Raw genomic sequence first — 22,928 nt, forward strand, 5'->3', positions numbered from 1 at the left:
ACTCAGCAATGAAATCTGTGTCATCAGGCCCTTAGCAGCACAATGAGTGGATTCAGGTATGATGATTCTAACTGAAATAAGTCACACAGAAAAAGAAACATCATAGGATATCAGTAATACACGGAATGGAAACTTGGCTACACAGGAACTGAATTACAGAACAGAACAGGGTCTCAAATTTAGAAAACCAACTTATTCTTGCTTAAGGGTAAAGGTGAGTTGGGGTGCTGCATAAAACCAGAGATTGAAATGAGCACAGATAAAGTTCCTTAAGCCAAATATGGAATAGACAAGAGCTACTCCTTGCTCAACGAAATGGACTCAACACCGCATATTAAACGCCTAAGAATGTACCTGACTAGTAAGTATCTTAAAACCTATGGATTGCTATGTCTCCGAAAGAGAATCAAGCATCTGTACAGGGGCATAAACGCAGCAGTGATAGGATTGGAGAGGTGCGGTGAGCAAATGAAGACCCTTTGAAGTCATATTGCATGGTACCCATTCCACGGGTTTCAACTACCCAGGTTTAAGGTATTCTTCCTTCAGCTAAAACATGCATGTGGAACCTAGAGTATGATCAACCATGTGATCGGGAGACGTGTTCAAATATGTCTCAGTTTTCCTCCCCTGGTACTCGGGTGCAACATTCCAGACGCTTTACTAACACTCTCCCCACTTGGAGAGTCAGTCCCTTTAACCTCCTGTTTGGCCCAGTTTGCAATTTCTGCGGAAGATGAACAGGAATAGCGAGAACCAATGAGAGGCTAGCTGGAGGTGTCTGGACGGGCAAATTTAACTCTCATTTCCCACCAGGAAGTGGAATTAACCAAAGGCTCAGCGTGCCGGGCCGGAACCAGATTAGGGCCTGAAGCCATCCTGCGGTGTTGCGGCCAGGTCACAAGAAATCGAGTTGAAGAAAGGAGCTCAGGGGCACTGTAATTCACAAACCTGCAGAGTTATAAATGACAGCTATCGTCCAAAAATAGAGTGAAGTAAGGCTGCCAAGAGGACTTGAAAGCGGGGCAGAATTGCAGGAAACCAATTTCAGAAGGTAGACTGGAATTGCATTGAAAGCATAGGAAAAGAGGCAGAACGTCCACAATGATGCACTTGGCCAAAAAGGGCGTATGCGTTTTTTCCTGAATATATTCAGGAAAAAACGCATACGCCCTTTTTGGCCAACCAAGCAAGCTTGCAAAGGAAATCTGCACAACAATGAAGTCTCACTTCCCCCCCGGTCAAAAGGGCCATCTGAAAAAAGTGTAAAATCCAGAAAGGCAACAGGCCATTGAGAACTGGGAGCCTTGTTATGCTGATGGGCGGGATGTAAATTGCCAACAGACACTCGGGAGAAGTGTATGGTGTTTCCTGAAACATCTAAAAAACAAAGCAACAGAGCCTAGGGCACTTCCACTTATGGTCCTATAGCTTAGGGAAATTAAAATCAAAAAGACACAGCCACCCCAAAGTTTGGGACGCCTCTGTTTACAAGAACCTCGTTTACAGTACAAGTTCAACATCGCAGAAAGTGAAAAATGGATAAAGAAGTTGTGGTATTCACTTACAAAGCAATATCACTCAGCAATGAAATCTATGTCATCAGTCCCTTAGCAGCACAATGAGTGGATTCAGGTATGATGATTCTAACTGAAATAAGTCACACAGAAAAAGAAACATCATAAGATATCAGTAATACACGGAATGGAAACTTGGCTACACAGGAACTGAATTACAGAACAGAACAGGGTCTCAAATTTAGAAAAACAACTTATGCTTGCTTAAGGGTAAAGGTGAGTTGGGGTGCTGCATAAAACCAGAGATTGAAATGAGCACAGATAAAGTTCCTTAAGCCAAATATGGAATAGACAAGAGCTACTCCTTGCTCAACGAAATGGACTCAACACCGCATATTAAACGCCTAAGAATGTACCAGACTTGTAAGTATCTTAAAACCTATGGATTGCTATGTCTCCGAAAGAGAATCAAGCATGTGTACAGGGGCATAAACGCAGCAGTGATAGGATTGGAGAGGTTCGGTGAGCAAATGAAGACCCTTTGAAGTCATATTGCATGGTACCCATTACACGGGTCTCAACTCTCCAGGTTTAAGGTATTCTTCCTTCAGCTAAAACATGCATGTGGAACCCAAGTATGATCAACTATGTGAACGGGAGACGTGTTCAAATATGTCTCAGTTTTCCCCCCCTGGTACTCGGGTGCAACATTCCAGACGCTTTACTAACACTCTCCCCACTTGTAGAGTCAGCGCCTTTAACCTCTTGTTTGGCCCAGTTTGCAATTTCTGCGGAAGATGAACAGGAATAGCGAGAACCAATGAGAGACTAGCTGGAGGTGTCTGGACGGGCAAATTTAACTCTCATTTCCCACCAGGAAGAGGAAATAACCAAAGGCTCAGCGTGCCGTGCCAGAACCAGATTAGGGCGTGAAGCCATCCTGCGGTGTTGCGGCCAGGTCACAAGAAAGCAAGTTGAAGAAAGGAGCTCAGGGGCACTGTAATTCACAAACCTGCAGAGTTATAAATGACAGCTATCGTCCAAAAATAGACTGAAGTAAGGCTGCCAAGAGGACTTGAAAGCGGGGCAGAATTGCAGGAAACCGATTTCAGGAGGTAGACTGGAATTGCATTGAAAGCATAGGAAAAGAGGCAGAACGTACACAATGATGCACTTGGCCAAAAAGGGCGTATGCGTTTTTTCCTGAATATATTCAGGAAAAAACGCATACGCCCTTTTTGGCCAACCAAGCAAGCTTGCAAAGGAAATCTGCACTACAATGAAGTCTCACATCCCCCCGGTCAAAAGGGCCATCTGAAAAAAGTGTAAAATGCAGAAAGGCAGGACAGGCCATGGAGAACTGGGAGCCTTGTTATGCTGATGGGCGGGATGTAAATTGCCAACAACCACTCGGGAGAAGTGTATGGTGTTTCCTGAAACATCTAAAAAACAAAGCAACAGAACCTAGGGCACATCCACTTATGGTCCTATAGCTTAGGGAAATTAAAATCAAAAAGACACAGCCACCCCAAAGTTTGGAACGGCTCTGTTTACAAGAACCTCGTTTACAGTACAAGTTCAACATCGCAGAAAGTGAAAAATGGATAAAGAAGTTGTGGTATTTACTTACAAAGCAATATCACTCAGCAATGAAATCTGTGTCATCAGGCCCTTAGCAGCACAATGAGTGGATTCAGGTATGATGATTCTAACTGAAATAAGTCCCACAGAAAAAGAAACATCATAGGATATCAGTAATACACGGAATGTAAACTTCGCTACACAGGAACTGAATTACAGAACAGAACAGGTTCTCAAATTTAGAAAACCAACTTATGCTTGCTTAAGGGTAAAGGTGAGTTGGGGTGCTGCATAAAACCAGAGATTGAAATGAGCACAGATAAAGTTCCTTAAGTCAAATATGGAATAGACAAGAGCTACTCCTTGCTCAACGAAATGGACTCAACACCGCATATTAAACGCCTAAGAATGTACCTGACTAGTAAGTATCTTGAAACCTATGGATTGCTATGTCTCCGAAAGAGAATCAAGCATGTGTACAGGGGCATAAACGCAGCAGTGATAGTATTGGAGAGTTTCGGTGAGAAAATGAAGACCCTTTGAAGTCATATTGCATGGTACCCATTACACGGGTCTCAACTCTCCAGGTTTAAGGTATTCTTCCTTCAGCTAAAACATGCATGTGGAACCCAAGTATGATCAACCATGTGATCGGGAGACGTGTTCAAATATGTCTCAGTTTTCCTCCCCTGGTACTCGGGTGCAACATTCCAGACGCTTTACTAACACTCTCCCCACTTGGAGAGTCAGTCCCTTTAACCTCCTGTTTGGCCCAGTTTGCAATTTCTGCGGAAGATGAGCAGGAATAGCGAGAACCAATGAGAGGCTAGCTGGAGGTGTCTGGACGGGCAAATTTAACTCTCATTTCCCACCAGGAAGAGGAAATAACCAAAGGCTCAGCGTGCCGGGCCAGAACCAGATTAGGGCCTGAAGCCATCCTGCGGTGTTGCGGCCAGGTCACAAGAAAGCGAGTTGAAGAAAGGAGCTCAGGGGCACTGTAACTCACAAACCTGCAGAGTTATAAATGACAGCTATCGTCCAAAAATAGACTGAAGTAAGGCTGCCAAGAGGACTTGAAAGCGGGGCAGAATTGCAGGAAACCGATTTCAGGAGGTAGACTGGAATTGCATTGAAAGCATAGGAAAAGAGGCAGAACGTCCACAATGATGCACTTGGCCAAAAAGGGCGTATGCGTTTTTTCCTGAATATATTCAGGAAAAAACGCATACGCCCTTTTTGGCCAACCAAGCAAGCTTGCAAAGGAAATCTGCACTACAATGAAGTCTCAATTCCCCCTGGTCAAAAGGGCCATCTGAAAAAAGTGTAAAATCCAGAAAGGCAGGACAGGCCATGGAGAACTGGGAGCCTTGTTATGCTGATGGGCGGGATGTAAATTGCCAACAGACACTCGGGAGAAGTGTATGGTGTTTCCTGAAACATCTAAAAAACAAAGCAACAGAGCCTAGGGCACTTCCACTTATGGTCCTATAGCTTAGGGAAATTAAAATCAAAAATACACAGCCACCCCAAAGTTTGGGACACCTCCATTTACAAGAACCTCGTTTACCATACAAGTTCAATATCACAGAAAGTGAAAAATGGATAAAGAACTTGTGGTACTTATGTACAATGCAGTATCACTCAGCAATGAAATCTATGTCATCAGGCCCGTAGCAGCATAATGAGTGGATTCAGATACGATGATTCTAACTGAAATAAGTCACACAGAAAAAGAAACATCATAAGATATCACTAATACACGGAATGTAAACTTGGCTACACAGGAACTGCATTCCAAAACAGAACAGGGTCTCAAATTTAGAAAACCAACTTATGCTTGCTTAAGGGGAAAGGTGAGTTGGGGTGCTGCATAAAACCAGAGATTGAAATGAGCACAGATAAAGTTCCTTAAGCCAAATATGGAATAGACAAGAGCTACTCCTTGCTCAACGAAATGGACTCAACACCCCATATTAAACGCCTAAGAATGTACCTGACTAGTAAGTATCTTAAAACCTATGGATTGCTATGTCTCCAAAAGAGAATCAAGCGTGTGTACAGGGGCATAAACGCAGCAGTGATAGGATTGGAGAGGTTCGGTGAGCAAATGAAGACCCTTTGAAGTCATATTGCATGGTACCCATTCCACGGGTCTCAACTCTCCAGGTTTAAGGTATTCTTCCTTCAGCTAAAACATGCATGTGGAACCCAGAGTATGATCAACCATGTGAACGGGAGACGTGTTCAAATATGTCTCAGTTTTCCTCCCCTGGTACTCGGGTGCAACATTCCAGACGCTTTACTAACACTCTTCCGACTTGGAGAGTCAGTCCCTTTAACCTCCTGTTTGGCCCAGTTTGCAATTTCTGCGGAAGATGAACAGGAATAGCGAGAACCAATGAGAGACTAGCTGGAGGTGTCTGGACGGGCAAATTTAACTCTCATTTCCCACCAGGAAGAGGAATTAACCAAAGGCTCAGCGTGCCGTGCCGGAACCAGATTAGGGCCTGAAGCCATCCTGCGGTGTTGCGGCCAGGTCACAAGAAAGTGAGTTGAAGAAAGGACCTCAGGTGCACTGTAATTCACAAACCTGCAGAGTTATAAATGACAGCTATCGTCCAAAAATAGACTGAAGTAAGGCTGCCAAGAGGACTTGAAAGCGGGGCAGAATTGCAGGAAACCGATTTCAGGAGGTAGACTGGAATTGCATTGAAAGCATAGGAAAAGAGGCAGAACGTCCACAATGATGCACTTGGCCAAAAAGGGCGTATGCGTTTTTTCCTGAATATATTCAGGAAAAAACGCATACGCCCTTTTTGGCCAACCAAGCAAGCTTGCAAAGGAAATCTGCACTACAATGAAGTCTCACTTCCCCCCGGTCAAAAGGGCCATCTGAAAAAAGTGTAAAATCCAGAAAGGAAGGATAGGCCATGGAGAACTGGGAGCCTTGTTATGCTGATGGGCGGGATGTAAATTGCCAACAACCACTCGGGAGAAGTGTATGGTGTTTCCTGAAACATCTAAAAAACAAAGCAACAGAGCCTAGGGCACTTCCACTTATGGTCCTATAGCTTAGGGAAATTAAAATCAAAAAGACACAGCCACCCCAAAGTTTGGGACGCCTCTGTTTACAAGAACCTCGTTTACAGTACAAGTTCAACATTGCAGAAAGTGAAAAATGGATAAAGAAGTTGTGGTATTTACTTACAAAGCAATATCACTCAGCAATGAAATCTATGTCATCAGGCCCTTAGCATCACAATGAGTGGATTCAGGTATGATGACTCTAACTGAAATAAGTCACACAGAAAAAGAAACATCATAAGATATCAGTAATACACGGAATGTAAACTTGGCTACACAGGAACTGAATTACAGAACAGAACAGGGTCTCAAATTTAGAAAACCAACTTATGCTTGCTTAAGGGTAAAGGTGAGTTGGGGTGCTGCATAAAACCAGAGATTGAAATGAGCACAGATAAAGTTCCTTAAGTCAAATATGGAATAGACAAGAGCTACTCCTTGCTCAACGAAATGGACTCAACACCGCATATTAAACGCCTAAGAATGTACCTGACTAGTAAGTATCGTAAAACCTATGGATTGCTATGTCTCCAAAAGAGAATCAAGCATGTGTACAGGGGCATAAACGCAGCAGTGATAGGATTGGAGAGGTTCGGTGAGCAAATGAAGACCCTTTGAAGTCATATTGCATGGTACCCATTCCACGGGTCTCAACTCTCCAGGTTTAAGGTATTCTTCCTTCAGCTAAAACATGCATGTGGAACCCAAGTATGATCAACCATGTGAACGGGAGACGTGTTCAAATATGTCTCAGTTTTCCTCCCCTGGTACTCGGGTGCAACATTCCAGATGCTTTACTAACACTCTCCCCACTTGGAGAGTCAGCGCCTTTAACCTCCTGTTTGGCCCAGTTTGCAATTTCTGCGGAAGATGAACAGGAATAGCGAGAACCAATGAGAGGCTAGCTGGAGGTGTCTGGACGGGCAAATTTAACTCTCATTTCCCACCAGGAAGAGGAAATAACCAAAGGCTCAGCGTGCCGTACCGGAACCAGATTAGGGCCTGAAGCCATCCTGCGGTGTTGCGGCCAGCTCAAAAGAAAGCGAGTTGAAGAAAGGAGCTCAGGGGCACTGTAATTCACAAACCTGCAGAGTTATAAATGACAGCTATCGTCCAAAAATAGACTGAAGTAAGGCTGCCAAGAGGACTTGAAAGCGGGGCAGAATTGCAGGAAACCGATTTCAGGAGGTAGACTGGAATTGCATTGAAAGCATAGGAAAAGAGGCAGAACGTCCACAATGATGCACTTGGCCAAAAAGGGCGTATGTGTTTTTTCCTGAATATATACAGGAAAAAACGCATACGCCCTTTTTGGCCAACCAAGCAAGCTTGCAAAGGAAATCTGCACTACAATGAAGTCTCACTTCCCCCCGGTCAAAAGGGCCATCTGAAAAAAGTGTAAAATCCAGAAAGGCAGGACAGGCCATGGAGAACTGGGAGCCTTGTTATGCTGATGGGCGGGATGTAAATTGCCAACAACCACTCGGGAGAAGTGTATGGTGTTTCCTGAAACATGTAAAAAACAAAGCAACAGAACCTAGGGCACTTCCACTTATGGTCCTATAGCTTAGGGAAATTAAAATCAAAAAGACACAGCCACCCCAAAGTTTGGAACGGCTCTGTTTACAAGAACCTCGTTTACAGTACAAGTTCAACATCGCAGAAAGTGAAAAATGGATAAAGAAGTTGTGGTATTCACTTACAAAGCAATATCACTCAGCAATGAAATCTATGTCATCAGGCCCTTAGCAGCACAATGAGTGGATTCAGGTATGATGATTCTAACTGAAATAAGTCACACAGAAAAAGAAAAATCATAAGATATCAGTAATACACGGAATGGAAACTTGGCTACACAGGAACTGAATTACAGAACAGAACAGGGTCTCAAATTTAGAAAAACAACATATGCTTGCTTAAGGGTAAAGGTGAGTTGGGGTGCTGCATAAAACCAGAGATTGAAATGAGTACAGATAAAGTTCCTTAAGCCAAATATGGAATAGACAAGAGCTACTCCTTGCTCAACGAAATGGACTCAACACCGCATATTAAACGCCTAAGAATGTACCTGACTTGTAAATATCTTAAAACCTATGGATTGCTATGTCTCCGAAAGAGAATCAAGCATGTGTACAGGGGTATAAACGCAGCAGTGATAGGATTGGAGAGGTTCGGTGAGCAAATGAAGACCCTTTGAAGTCATATTGCATGGTACCCATTCCACGGGTTTCAACTACCCACGTTTAAGGTATTCTTCCTTCAGCTAAAACATGCATGTGGAACCTAGAGTATGATCAACCATGTGATCGGGAGACATGTTCAAATATGTCTCAGTTTTCCTCCCCTGGTACTCGGGTGCAACATTCCAGACGCTTTACTAACACTCTCCCCACTTGGAGAGTCAGTCCCTTTAACCTCCTGTTTGGCCCAGTTTGCAATTTCTGCGGAAGATGAACAGGAATAGCGAGAACCAATGAGAGGCTAGCTGGAGGTGATTGGACGGGCAAATTTAACTCTCATTTCCCACCAGGAAGAGGAATTAACCAAAGGCTCAGCATGCCGGGCCGGAACCACATTAGGGCCTGAAGCCATCCTGCGGTGTTGCGGCCAGGTCACAAGAAAGCGAGTTGAAGAAAGGAGCTCAGGGGCACTGTAATTCACAAACCTGCAGAGTTATAAATGACAGCTATCGTCCAAAAATAGACTGAAGTAAGGCTGCCAAGAGGACTTGAAAGCGGGGCAGAATTGCAGGAAACCGATTTCAGGAGGTAGACTGGAATTGCATTGAAAGCATAGGAAAAGAGGCAGAACGTCCACAATGATGCACTTGGCCAAAAAGGGCGTATGCGTTTTTTCCTGAATATATTCAGGAAAAAACGCATACGCCCTTTTTGGCCAACCAAGCAAGCTTGCAAAGGAAATCTGCACTACAATGAAGTCTCACTTCCCCCCGGTCAAAAGGGCCATCTGAAAAAAGTGTAAAATCCAGAAAGGAAGGATAGGCCATGGAGAACTGGGAGCCTTGTTATGCTGATGGGCGGGATGTAAATTGCCAACAACCACTCGGGAGAAGTGTATGGTGTTTCCTGAAACATCTAAAAAACAAAGCAACAGAGCCTAGGGCACTTCCACTTATGGTCCTATAGCTTAGGGAAATTAAAATCAAAAAGACACAGCCACCCCAAAGTTTGGGACGCCTCTGTTTACAAGAACCTCGTTTACAGTACAAGTTCAACATTGCAGAAAGTGAAAAATGGATAAAGAAGTTGTGGTATTTACTTACAAAGCAATATCACTCAGCAATGAAATCTATGTCATCAGGCCCTTAGCATCACAATGAGTGGATTCAGGTATGATGACTCTAACTGAAATAAGTCACACAGAAAAAGAAACATCATAAGATATCAGTAATACACGGAATGTAAACTTGGCTACACAGGAACTGAATTACAGAACAGAACAGGGTCTCAAATTTAGAAAACCAACTTATGCTTCCTTAAGGGTAAAGGTGAGTTGGGGTGCTGCATAAAACCAGAGATTGAAATGAGCACAGATAAAGTTCCTTAAGTCAAATATGGAATAGACAAGAGCTACTCCTTGCTCAACGAAATGGACTCAACACCGCATATTAAACGCCTAAGAATGTACCTGACTAGTAAGTATCGTAAAACCTATGGATTGCTATGTCTCCAAAAGAGAATCAAGCATGTGTACAGGGGCATAAACGCAGCAGTGATAGGATTGGAGAGGTTCGGTGAGCAAATGAAGACCCTTTGAAGTCATATTGCATGGTACCCATTCCACGGGTCTCAACTCTCCAGGTTTAAGGTATTCTTCCTTCAGCTAAAACATGCATGTGGAACCCAAGTATGATCAACCATGTGAACGGGAGATGTGTTCAAATATGTCTCAGTTTTCCTCCCCTGGTACTCGGGTGCAACATTCCAGACGCTTTACTAACACTCTCCCCACTTGGAGAGTCAGCGCCTTTAACCTCCTGTTTGGCCCAGTTTGCAATTTCTGCGGAAGATGAACAGGAATAGTGAGAACCAATGAGAGGCAAGCTGGAAGTGTCTGGACGGGCAAATTTAACTCTCATTTCCCACCAGGAAGAGGAAATAACCAAAGGCTCAGCGTGCCGTACCGGAACCAGATTAGGGCCTGAAGCCATCCTGCGGTGTTGCGGCCAGCTCAAAAGAAAGCGAGTTGAAGAAAGGAGCTCAGGGGCACTGTAATTCACAAACCTGCAGAGTTATAAATGACAGCTATCGTCCAAAAATAGACTGAAGTAAGGCTGCCAAGAGGACTTGAAAGCGGGGCAGAATTGCAGGAAACCGATTTCAGGAGGTAGACTGGAATTGCATTGAAAGCATAGGAAAAGAGGCAGAACGTCCACAATGATGCACTTGGCCAAAAAGGGCTTATGCGTTTTTTCCTGAATATATTCAGGAAAAAACGCATACGCCCTTTTTGGCCAACCAAGCAAGCTTGCAAAGGAAATCTGCACTACAATGAAGTCTCACTTCCCCCCGGTCAAAAGGGCCATCTGAAAAAAGTGTAAAATCCAGAAAGGCAACAGGCCATGGAGAACTGGGAGCCTTGTTATGCTGATGGGTGGGATGTAAATTGCCAACAGACACTTGGGAGAAGTGTATGGTGTTTCCTGAAACATCTAAAAAACAAAGCAACAGAGCCTAGGGCACTTCCACTTATGGTCCTATAGCTTAGGGAAATTAAAATCAAAAAGACACAGCCACCCCAAAGTTTGGAACGGCTCTGTTTACAAGAACCTCGTTTACAGTACAAGTTCAACATCGCAGAAAGTGAAAAATGGATAAAGAAGTTGTGGTATTCACTTACAAAGCAATATCACTCAGCAATTAAATCTATGTCATCAGGCCCTTAGCAGCACAATGAGTGGATTCAGGTATGATGATTCTAACTGAAATAAGTCACACAGAAAAAGAAATATCATAAGATATCAGTAATACACGGAATGGAAACTTGGCTACACAGGAACTGAATTACAGAACAGAACAGGGTCTCAAATTTAGAAAAACAACTTATGCTTGCTTAAGGGTAAAGGTGAGTTGGGGTGCTGCATAAAACCAGAGATTGAAATGAGTACAGATAAAGTTCCTTAAGCCAAATATGGAATAGACAAGAGCTACTCCTTGCTCAACGAAATGGACTCAACACCGCATATTAAACGCCTAAGAATGTACCTGACTTGTAAGTATCTTAAAACCTATGGATTGCTATGTCTCCGAAAGAGAATCAAGCATGTGTACAGGGGTATAAACGCAGCAGTGATAGGATTGGAGAGGTTCGGTGAGCAAATGAAGACCCTTTGAAGTCATATTGCATGGTACCCATTCCACGGGTTTCAACTACCCAGGTTTAAGGTATTCTTCCTTCAGCTAAAACATGCATGTGGAACCTAGAGTATGATCAACCATGTGATCGGGAGACATGTTCAAATATGGCTCAGTTTTCCTCCCCTGGTACTCGGGTGCAACATTCCAGACGCTTTACTAACACTCTCCCCACTTGGAGAGTCAGTCCCTTTAACCTCCTGTTTGGCCCAGTTTGCAATTTCTGCGGAAGATGAACAGGAATAGCGAGAACCAATGAGAGGCTAGCTGGAGGTGTCTGGACGGGCAAATTTAACTCTCATTTCCCACCAGGAAGAGGAAATAACCAAAGGCTCAGCGTGCCGTGCCGGAACCAGATTAGGGCCTGAAGCCATCCTGCGGTGTTGCGGCCAGGTCACAAGAAAGCGAGTTGAAGAAAGGAGCTCAGGGGCACTGTAATTCACAAACCTGCAGAGTTATAAATGACAGCTATCGTCCAAAAATAGACTGAAGTAAGGCTGCCAAGAGGACTTGAAAGCGGGGCAGAATTGCAGGAAACCGATTTCAGGAGGTAGACTGGAATTGCATTGAAAGCATAGGAAAAGAGGCAGAACGTCCACAATGATGCACTTGGCCAAAAAGGGCGTATGCGTTTTTTCCTGAATATATTCAGGAAAAAACGCATACGCCCTTTTTGGCCAACCAAGCAAGCTTGCAAAGGAAATCTGCACTACAATGAAGTCTCACTTCCCCCCGGTCAAAAGGGCCATCTGAAAAAAGTGTAAAATCCAGAAAGGCAACAGGCCATGGAGAACTGAGAGCCTTGTTATGCTGATGGGCGGGATGTAAATTGCCAACAGACACTTGGGAGAAGTGTATGGTGTTTCCTGAAACATCTAAAAAACAAAGCAACAGAGCCTAGGGCACTGCCACTTATGGTCCTATAGCTTAGGGAAATTAAATTCAAAAAGACACAGCCACCCCAAAGTTTGGAACGGCTCTGTTTACAAGAACCTCGTTTACAGTACAAGTTCAACATCGCAGAAAGTGAAAAATGGATAAAGAAGTTGTGGTATTCACTTACAAAGCAATATCACTCAGCAATGAAATCTATGTCATCAGGCCCTTAGCAGCACAATGAGTGGATTCAGGTATGATGATTCTAACTGAAATAAGTCACACAGAAAAAGAAACATCATAAGATATCAGTAATACACGGAATGTAAACTTGGCTACACAGGAACTGAATTACAGAACAGAACAGGGTCTCAAATTTAGAAAAACAACTTATGCTTGCTTAAGGGTAAAGGTGAGTTGGGGTGCTGCATAAAACCAGAGATTGAAATGAGCACAGATAAAGTTCCTTAAGCCAAATATGGAATAGACAAGAGCTACTCCTTGCTCAACGAAATGGACTCAACACCGCATATTAAACGCCTAAGAATGTACCTGACTAGTAAGTATCTTAAAACCTATGGATTGCTATGTCTCCGAAAGAGAATCAAGCATGTGTACAGGGGCATAAACGCAGCAGTGATAGGATTGGAGAGGTTCGGTGAGCAAATGAAGACCCTTTGAAGTCATATTGCATGGTACCCATTCCACGGGTTTCAACTACCCAGGTTTAAGGTATTCTTCCTTCAGCTAAAACATGCATGTGGAACCTAGAGTATGATCAACCATGTGATCGGGAGACGTGTTCAAATATGTCTCAGTTTTCCTCCCCTGGTACTCGGGTGCAACATTCCAGACGCTTTACTAACACTCTCCCACTTGGAGAGTCAGTCCCTTTAACCTCCTGTTTGGCCCAGTTTGCAATTTCTGCGGAAGATAAACAGGAATAGCGAGAACCAATGAGAGGCTAGCTGGAGGTGTCTGGACGGGCAAATTTAACTCTCATTTCCCACCAGGAAGAGGAAATAACCAAAGGCTCAGCGTGCCGTGCCGGAACCAGATTAGGGCCTGAAGCCATCCTGCGGTGTTGCGGCCAGGTCACAAGAAAGCGAGTTGAAGAAAGGAGCTCAGGGGCACTGTAATTCACAAACCTGCAGAGTTATAAATGACAGCTATCGTCCAAAAATAGACTGAAGTAAGGCTGCCAAGAGGACTTGAAAGCGGGGCAGAATTGCAGGAAACCGATTTCAGGAGGTAGACTGGAATTGCATTGAAAGCATAGGAAAAGAGGCAGAACGTCCACAATGATGCACTTGGCCAAAAAGGGCGTATGCGTTTTTTCCTGAATATATTCAGGAAAAAACGCATACGCCCTTTTTGGCCAACCAAGCAAGCTTGCAAAGGAAATCTGCACTACAATGAAGTCTCACTTCCCCCCGGTCAAAAGGGCCATCTGAAAAAAGTGTAAAATCCAGAAAGGCAACAGGCCATGGAGAACTGGGAGCCTTGTTATGCTGATGGGCGGGATGTAAATTGCCAACAGACACTTGGGAGAAGTGTATGGTGTTTCCTGAAACATCTAAAAAACAAAGCAACAGAGCCTAGTGCACTGCCACTTATGGTCCTATAGCTTAGGGAAATTAAATTCAAAAAGACACAGCCACCCCAAAGTTTGGAACGGATCTGTTTACAAGAACCTCGTTTACAGTACAAGTTCAACATCGCAGAAAGTGAAAAATGGATAAAGAAGTTGTGGTATTCACTTACAAAGCAATATCACTCAGCAATGAAATCTATGTCATCAGGCCCTTAGCAGCACAATGAGTGGATTCAGGTATGATGATTCTAACTGAAATAAGTCACACAGAAAAAGAAACATCATAAGATATCAGTAATACACGGAATGTAAACTTGGCTACACAGGAACTGAATTACCGAACAGAACAGGGTCTCAAATTTAGAAAACCAACTTATGCTTGCTTAAGGGTAAAGGTGAGTTGGGGTGCTGCATAAAACCAGAGATTGAAATGAGCACAGATAAAGTTCCTTAAGCCAAATATGGAATAGACAAGAGCTACTCCTTGCTCAACGAAATGGACTCAACACCGCATATTTAACGCCTAAGAATGTACCTGACTAGTAAGTATCGTAAAACCTATGGATTGCTATGTCTCCGAAAGAGAATCAAGCATGTGTACAGGGGCATAAACGCAGCAGTGATAGGATTGGAGAGGTTCGGTGAGCAAATGAAGACCCTTTGAAGTCATATTGCATGGTTCCCATTACACGGGTCTCAACTCTCCAGATTTAAGGTATTCTTCCTTCAGCTAAAACATGCATGTGGAACCCAAGTATGATCAACCATGTGAACGGGAGACGTGTTCAAATATGTCTCAGTTTTCCTCCCCTGGTACTCGGGTGCAACATTCCAGACGCTTTACTAACACTCTCCCCACTTGGAGAGTCAGCGCCTTTAACCTCCTGTTTGGCCCAGTTTGCAATTTCTGCGGAAGATGAACAGGAATAGCGAGAACCAATGAGAGGCTAGCTGGAGGTGTCTGGACGGGCAAATTTAACTCTCATTTCCCACCAGGAAGAGGAAATAACCAAAGGCTCAGCGTGCCGTACCGGAACCAGATTAGGGCCTGAAGCCATCCTGCAGTGTTGCGGCCAGCTCAAAAGAAAGCGAGTTGAAGAAAGGAGCTCAGGGGCACTGTAATTCACAAACCTGCAGAGTTATAAATGACAGCTATCGTCCAAAAATAGACTGAAGTAAGGCTGCCAAGAGGACTTGAAAGCGGGGCAGAATTGCAGGAAACCGATTTCAGGAGGTAGACTGGAATTGCATTGAAAGCATAGGAAAAGAGGCAGAACGTCCACAATGATGCACTTGGCCAAAAAGGGCGTATGCGTTTTTTCCTGAATATATTCAGGAAAAAACGCATACGCCCTTTTTGGCCAACCAAGCAAGCTTGCAAAGGAAATCTGCACTACAATGAAGTCTCACTTCCCCCCGGTCAAAAGGGCCATCTGAAAAAAGTGTAAAATCCAGAAAGGCAACAGGCCATGGAGAACTGGGAGCCTTGTTATGCTGATGGGCGGGATGTAAATTGCCAACAGACACTTGGGAGAAGTGTATGGTGTTTCCTGAAACATCTAAAAAACAAAGCAACAGAGCCTAGGGCACTTCCACTTATGGTCCTATAGCTTAGGGAAATTAAAATCAAAAAGACACAGCCACCCCAAAGTTTGGAACGGCTCTGTTTACAAGAACCTCGTTTACAGTACAAGTTCAACATCGCAGAATGTGAAAAATGGATAAAGAAGTTGTGGTATTCACTTACAAAGCAATATCACTCAGCAATGAAATCTATGTCATCAGGCCCTTAGCAGCACAATGAGTGGATTCAGGTATGATGATTCTAACTGAAATAAGTCACACAGAAAAAGAAACATCATAAGATATCAGTAATACACGGAATGTAAACTTGGCTACACAGGAACTGAATTACAGAACAGAACAGGGTCTCAAATTTAGAAAAACAACTTATGCTTGCTTAAGGGTAAAGGTGAGTTGGGGTGCTGCATAAAACCAGAGATTGAAATGAGCACAGATAAAGTTCCTTAAGCCAAATATGGAATAGACAAGAGCTACTCCTTGCTCAACGAAATGGACTCAACACCGCATATTAAACGCCTAAGAATGTACCTGACTAGTAAGTATCTTAAAACCTATGGATTGCTATGTCTCCGAAAGAGAATCAAGCATGTGTACAGGGGCATAAACGCAGCAGTGATAGGATTGGAGAGGTTCGGTGAGCAAATGAAGACCCTTTGAAGTCATATTGCATGGTACCCATTCCACGGGTTTCAACTACCCAGGTTTAAGGTATTCTTCCTTCAGCTAAAACATGCATGTGGAACCTAGAGTATGATCAACCATGTGATCGGGAGACGTGTTCAAATATGTCTCAGTTTTCCTCCCCTGGTACTCGGGTGCAACATTCCAGACGCTTTACTAACACTCTCCCACTTGGAGAGTCAGTCCCTTTAACCTCCTGTTTGGCCCAGTTTGCAATTTCTGCGGAAGATAAACAGGAATAGCGAGAACCAATGAGAGGCTAGCTGGAGGTGTCTGGACGGGCAAATTTAACTCTCATTTCCCACCAGGAAGAGGAAATAACCAAAGGCTCAGCGTGCCGTGCCGGAACCAGATTAGGGCCTGAAGCCATCCTGCGGTGTTGCGGCCAGGTCACAAGAAAGCGAGTTGAAGAAAGGAGCTCAGGGGCACTGTAATTCACAAACCTGCAGAGTTATAAATGACAGCTATCGTCCAAAAATAGACTGAAGTAAGGCTGCCAAGAGGACTTGAAAGCGGGGCAGAATTGCAGGAAACCGATTTCAGGAGGTAGACTGGAATTGCATTGAAAGCATAGGAAAAGAGGCAGAACGTCCACAATGATGCACTTGGCCAAAAAGGGCGTATGCGTTTTTTCCTGAATATATTCAGGAAAAAACGCATACGCCCTTTTTGGCCAACCAAGCAAGCTTGCAAAGGAAATCTGCACTACAATGAAGTCTCACTTCCCCCCGGTCAAAAGGGCCATCTGAAAAAAGTGTAAAATCCAGAAAGGCAACAGGCCATGGAGAACTGGGAGCCTTGTTATGCTGATGGGCGGGATGTAAATTGCCAACAGACACTTGGGAGAAGTGTATGGTGTTTCCTGAAACATCTAAAAAACAAAGCAACAGAGCCTAGGGCACTGCCACTTATGGTCCTATAGCTTAGGGAAATTAAATTCAAAAAGACACAGCCACCCCAAAGTTTGGAACGGCTCTGTTTACAAGAACCTCGTTTACAGTACAAGTTCAACATCGCAGAAAGTGAAAAATGGATAAAGAAGTTGTGGTATTCACTTACAAAGCAATATCACTCAGCAATGAAATCTATGTCATCAGGCCCTTAGCAGCACAATGAGTGGATTCAGGTATGATGATTCTAACTGAAATAAGTCACACAGAAAAAGAAACATCATAAGATATCAGTAATACACGGAATGTAAACTTGGCTACACAGGAACTGAATTACCGAACAGAACAGGGTCTCAAATTTAGAAAAACAACTTATGCTTGCTTAAGGGTAAAGGTGAGTTGGGGTGCTGCATAAAACCAGAGATTGAAATGAGCACAGATAAAGTTCCTTAAGCCAAATATGGAATAGACAAGAGCTACTCCTTGCTCAACGAAATGGACTCAACACCGCATATTAAACGCCTAAGAATGTACCTGACTAGTAAGTATCTTAAAACCTATGGATTGCTATGTCTCCGAAAGAGAATCAAGCATGTGTACAGGGGCATAAACGCAGCAGTGATAGGATTGGAGAGGTTCGGTGAGCAAATGAAGACCCTTTGAAGTCATATTTCATGGTACCCATTCCACGGGTTTCAACTACCCAGGTTTAAGGTATTCTTCCTTCAGCTAAAACATGCATGTGGAACCTAGAGTATGATCAACCATGTGATCGGGAGACGTGTTCAAATATGTCTCAGTTTTCCTCCCCTGGTACTCGGGTGCAACATTCCAGACGCTTTACTAACACTCTCCCCACTTGGAGAGTCAGTCCCTTTAACCTCCTGTTTGGCCCAGTTTGCAATTTCTGCGGAAGATGAACAGGAATAGCGAGAACCATTGAGAGGCTAGCTGGAGGTGTCTGGACGGGCAAATTTAACTCTCATTTCCCACCAGGAAGAGGAAATAACCAAACGCTCAGCGTGCCGTGCCGGAACCAGATTAGGGCCTGAAGCCATCCTGCGGTGTTGCGGCCAGGTCACAAGAAAGCGAGTTGAAGAAAGGAGCTCAGGGGCACTGTAATTCACAAACCTGCAGAGTTATAAATGACAGCTATCGTCCAAAAATAGACTGAAGTAAGGCTGCCAAGAGGACTTGAAAGCGGGGCAGAATTGCAGGAAACCGATTTCAGGAGGTAGACTGGAATTGCATTGAAAGCATAGGAAAAGAGGCAGAACGTCCACAATGATGCACTTGGCCAAAAAGGGCGTATGCGTTTTTTCCTGAATATATTCAGGAAAAAACGCATACGCCCTTTTTGGCCAACCAAGCAAGCTTGCAAAGGAAATCTGCACTACAATGAAGTCTCACTTCCCCCCGGTCAAAAGGGCCATCTGAAAAAAGTGTAAAATCCAGAAAGGCAACAGGCCATGGAGAACTGGGAGCCTTGTTATGCTGATGGGCGGGATGTAAATTGCCAACAGACACTTGGGAGAAGTGTATGGTGTTTCCTGAAACATCTAAAAAACAAAGCAACAGAGCCTAGGGCACTGCCACTTATGGTCCTATAGCTTAGGGAAATTAAATTCAAAAAGACACAGCCACCCCAAAGTTTGGAACGGATCAGTTTACAAGAACCTCGTTTACAGTACAAGTTCAACATCGCAGAAAGTGAAAAATGGATAAAGAAGTTGTGGTATTCACTTACAAAGCAATATCACTCAGCAATGAAATCTATGTCATCAGGCCCTTAGCAGCACAATGAGTGGATTCAGGTATGATGATTCTAACTGAAATAAGTCACACAGAAAAAGAAACATCATAAGATATCAGTAATACACGGAATGTAAACTTGGCTACACAGGAACTGAATTACAGAACAGAACAGGGTCTCAAATTTAGAAAAACAACTTATGCTTGCTTAAGGGTAAAGGTGAGTTGGGGTGCTGCATAAAACCAGAGATTGAAAAGAGCACAGATAAAGTTCGTTAAGCCAAATATGGAATAGACAAGAGCTACTCCTTGCTCAACGAAATGGACTCAACACCGCATATTAAACGCCTAAGAATGTACCTGACTAGTAAGTATCTTAAAACCTATGGATTGCTATGTCTCCGAAAGAGAATCAAGCATGTGTACAGGGGCATAAACGCAGCAGTGATAGGATTGGAGAGGTTCGGTGAGCAAATGAAGACCCTTTGAAGTCATATTGCATGGTACCCATTCCACGGGTTTCAACTACCCAGGTTTAAGGTATTCTTCCTTCAGCTAAAACATGCATGTGGAACCTAGAGTATGATCAACCATGTGATCGGGAGACGTGTTCAAATATGTCTCAGTTTTCCTCCCCTGGTACTCGGGTGCAACATTCCAGACGCTTTACTAACACTCTCCCCACTTGGAGAGTCAGTCCCTTTAACCTCCTGTTTGGCCCAGTTTGCAATTTCTGCGGAAGATGAACAGGAATAGCGAGAACCAATGAGAGGCTAGCTGGAGGTGTCTGGACGGGCAAATTTAACTCTCATTTCCCACCAGGAAGAGGAAGTAACCAAAGGCTCAGCATGCCGTGGCGGAACCAGATTAGGGCCTGAAGCAATCCTGCGGTGTTGCGGCCAGGTCACAAGAAAGCGAGTTGAAGAAAGGAGCTCAGGGGCACTGTAATTCACAAACCTGCAGAGTTATAAATGACAGCTATCGTCCAAAAATAGACTGAAGTAAGGCTGCCAAGAGGACTTGAAAGCGGGGCAGAATTGCAGGAAACCGATTTCAGGAGGTAGACTGGAATTGCATTGAAAGCATAGGAAAAGAGGCAGAACGTCCACAATGATGCACTTGGCCAAAAAGGGCGTATGCGTTTTTTCCTGAATATATTCAGGAAAAAACGCATACGCCCTTTTTGGCCAACCAAGCAAGCTTGCAAAGGAAATCTGCACTACAATGAAGTCTCACTTCTCCCCGGTCAAAAGGGCCATCTGAAAAAAGTGTAAAATCCAGAAAGGCAGGACAGGCCATGGAGAACTGGGAGCCTTGTTATGCTGATGGGCGGGATGTAAATTGCCAACAACCACTCGGGAGAAGTGTATGGTGTTTCCTGAAACATCTAAAAAACAAAGCAACAGAACCTAGGGCACTTCCACTTATGGTCCTATAGCTTAGGGAAATTAAAATCAAAAAGACACAGCCACCCCAAAGTTTGGAACAGCTCTGTTTACAAGAACCTCGTTTACAGTACAAGTTCAACATCGCAGAAAGTGAAAAATGGATAAAGAAGTTGTGGTATTTACTTACAAAGCAATATCACTCAGCAATGAAATCTGTGTCATCAGGCCCTTAGCAGAACAATGAGTGGATTCAGGTATGATGATTCTAACTGAAGTAAGTCACACAGAAAAAGAAACATCATAAGATATCAGTAATACACGGAATGTAAACTTGGCTACACAGGAACTGAATTACCGAACAGAACAGGGTCTCAAATTTAGAAAACCAACTTATGCTTGCTTAAGGGTAAAGGTGAGTTGGGGTGCTGCATAAAACCAGAGATTGAAATGAGCACAGATAAAGTTCCTTAAGCCAAATATGGAATAGACAAGAGCTACTCCTTGCTCAACGAAATGGACTCAACACCGCATATTTAACGCCTAAGAATGTACCTGACTAGTAAGTATCGTAAAACCTATGGATTGCTATGTCTCCGAAAGAGAATCAAGCATGTGTACAGGGGCATAAACGCAGCAGTGATAGGATTGGAGAGGTTCGGTGAGCAAATGAAGACCCTTTGAAGTCATATTGCATGGTTCCCATTACACGGGTCTCAACTCTCCAGATTTAAGGTATTCTTCCTTCAGCTAAAACATGCATGTGGAACCCAAGTATGATCAACCATGTGAACGGGAGACGTGTTCAAATATGTCTCAGTTTTCCTCCCCTGGTACTCGGGTGCAACATTCCAGACGCTTTACTAACACTCTCCCCACTTGGAGAGTCAGCGCCTTTAACCTCCTGTTTGGCCCAGTTTGCAATTTCTGCGGAAGATGAACAGGAATAGCGAGAACCAATGAGAGGCTAGCTGGAGGTGTCTGGACGGGCAAATTTAACTCTCATTTCCCACCAGGAAGAGGAAATAACCAAAGGCTCAGCGTGCCGTACCGGAACCAGATTAGGGCCTGAAGCCATCCTGCGGTGTTGCGGCCAGCTCAAAAGAAAGCGAGTTGAAGAAAGGAGCTCAGGGGCACTGTAATTCACAAACCTGCAGAGTTATAAATGACAGCTATCGTCCAAAAATAGACTGAAGTAAGGCTGCCAAGAGGACTTGAAAGCGGGGCAGAATTGCAGGAAACCGATTTCAGGAGGTAGACTGGAATTGCATTGAAAGCATAGGAAAAGAGGCAGAACGTCCACAATGATGCACTTGGCCAAAAAGGGCGTATGCGTTTTTTCCTGAATATATTCAGGAAAAAACGCATACGCCCTTTTTGGCCAACCAAGCAAGCTTGCAAAGGAAATCTGCACTACAATGAAGTCTCACTTCCCCCCGGTCAAAAGGGCCATCTGAAAAAAGTGTAAAATCCAGAAAGGCAGGACAGGCCATGGAGAACTGGGAGCCTTGTTATGCTGATGGGCGGGATGTAAATTGCCAACAGACACTCGGGAGAAGTGTATGGTGTTTCCTGAAACATCTAAAAAACAAAGCAACAGAGCCTAGGGCACTGCCACTTATGGTCCTATAGCTTAGGGAAATTAAAATCAAAAAGACACAGCCACCCCAAAGTTTGGGACGCCTCTGTTTACAAGAACCTCGTTTACAGTACAAGTTCAACATCGCAGAAAGTGAAAAATGGATAAAGAAGTTGTGGTATTTACTTACAAAGCAATATCACTCAGCAATGAAATCTATGTCATCAGGCCCTTAGCATCACAATGAGTGGATTCAGGTATGATGATTCTAACTGAAATAAGTCACACAGAAAAAGAAACATCATAAGATATCAGTAATACACGGAATGTAAACTTGGCTACACAGGAACTGAATTACAGAACAGAACAGGGTCTCAAATTTAGAAAACCAACTTATGCTTGCTTAAGGGTAAAGGTGAGTTGGGGTGCTGCATAAAACCAGAGATTGAAATGAGCACAGATAAAGTTCCTTAAGCCAAATATGGAATAGACAAGAGCTACTCCTTGCTCAACGAAATGGACTCAACACCGCATATTAAACGCCTAAGAATGTACCTGACTAGTAAGTATCGTAAAACCTATGGATTGCTATGTCTCCAAAAGAGAATCAAGCATGTGTACAGGGGCATAAACGCAGCAGTGATAGGATTGGAGAGGTTCGGTGAGCAAATGAAGACCCTTTGAAGTCATATTGCATGGTACCCATTACACGAGTCTCAACTCTCCTGGTTTAAGGTATTCTTCCTTCAGCTAAAACATGCATGTGGAACCTAAGTATGATCAACCATGTGAACGGGAGACGTGTTCAAATATGTCTCAGTTTTCCTCCCCTGGTACTCGGGTGCAACATTCCAGACGCTTTACTAACACTCTCCCCACTTGGAGAGTCAGTCCCTTTAACCTCCTGTTTCGCCCAGTTTGCAATTTCTGCTGAAGATGAACAGGAATAGCGAGAACCAATGAGAGGCTAGCTGGAGGTGTCTGGACGGGCAAATTTAACTCTCATTTCCCACCAGGAAGAGGAATTAAC

General features: G+C 43.8%; 1 long non-coding RNA gene across 2 annotated transcripts in view; it reads right to left on the minus strand.

Moving 5' to 3' along the window:
- Positions 1-22,928, minus strand: part of LOC307181254 — a 98,115-nt gene that overhangs the window by 36,491 nt on the left and 38,696 nt on the right. Inside the window, exons 1-2 of one of the 2 annotated variants that reach the window (XR_013826230.1) lie at positions 22,089-22,160; positions 11,043-11,124 (exon numbers count right to left, since the gene is read on the minus strand). This is a non-coding gene — a long non-coding RNA (uncharacterized lncRNA). Of the gene's footprint in view, positions 1-11,042; positions 11,125-22,088; positions 22,161-22,928 lie in introns of those variants that run through there. The other variant, XR_013826229.1, reaches the window with a different exon arrangement.

The sequence above is a fragment of the Stenella coeruleoalba genome (assembly GCF_951394435.1).
Source record: "Stenella coeruleoalba genome assembly, contig: scaffold_288, whole genome shotgun sequence".
Taxonomy (NCBI): domain Eukaryota; kingdom Metazoa; phylum Chordata; class Mammalia; order Artiodactyla; family Delphinidae; genus Stenella; species Stenella coeruleoalba.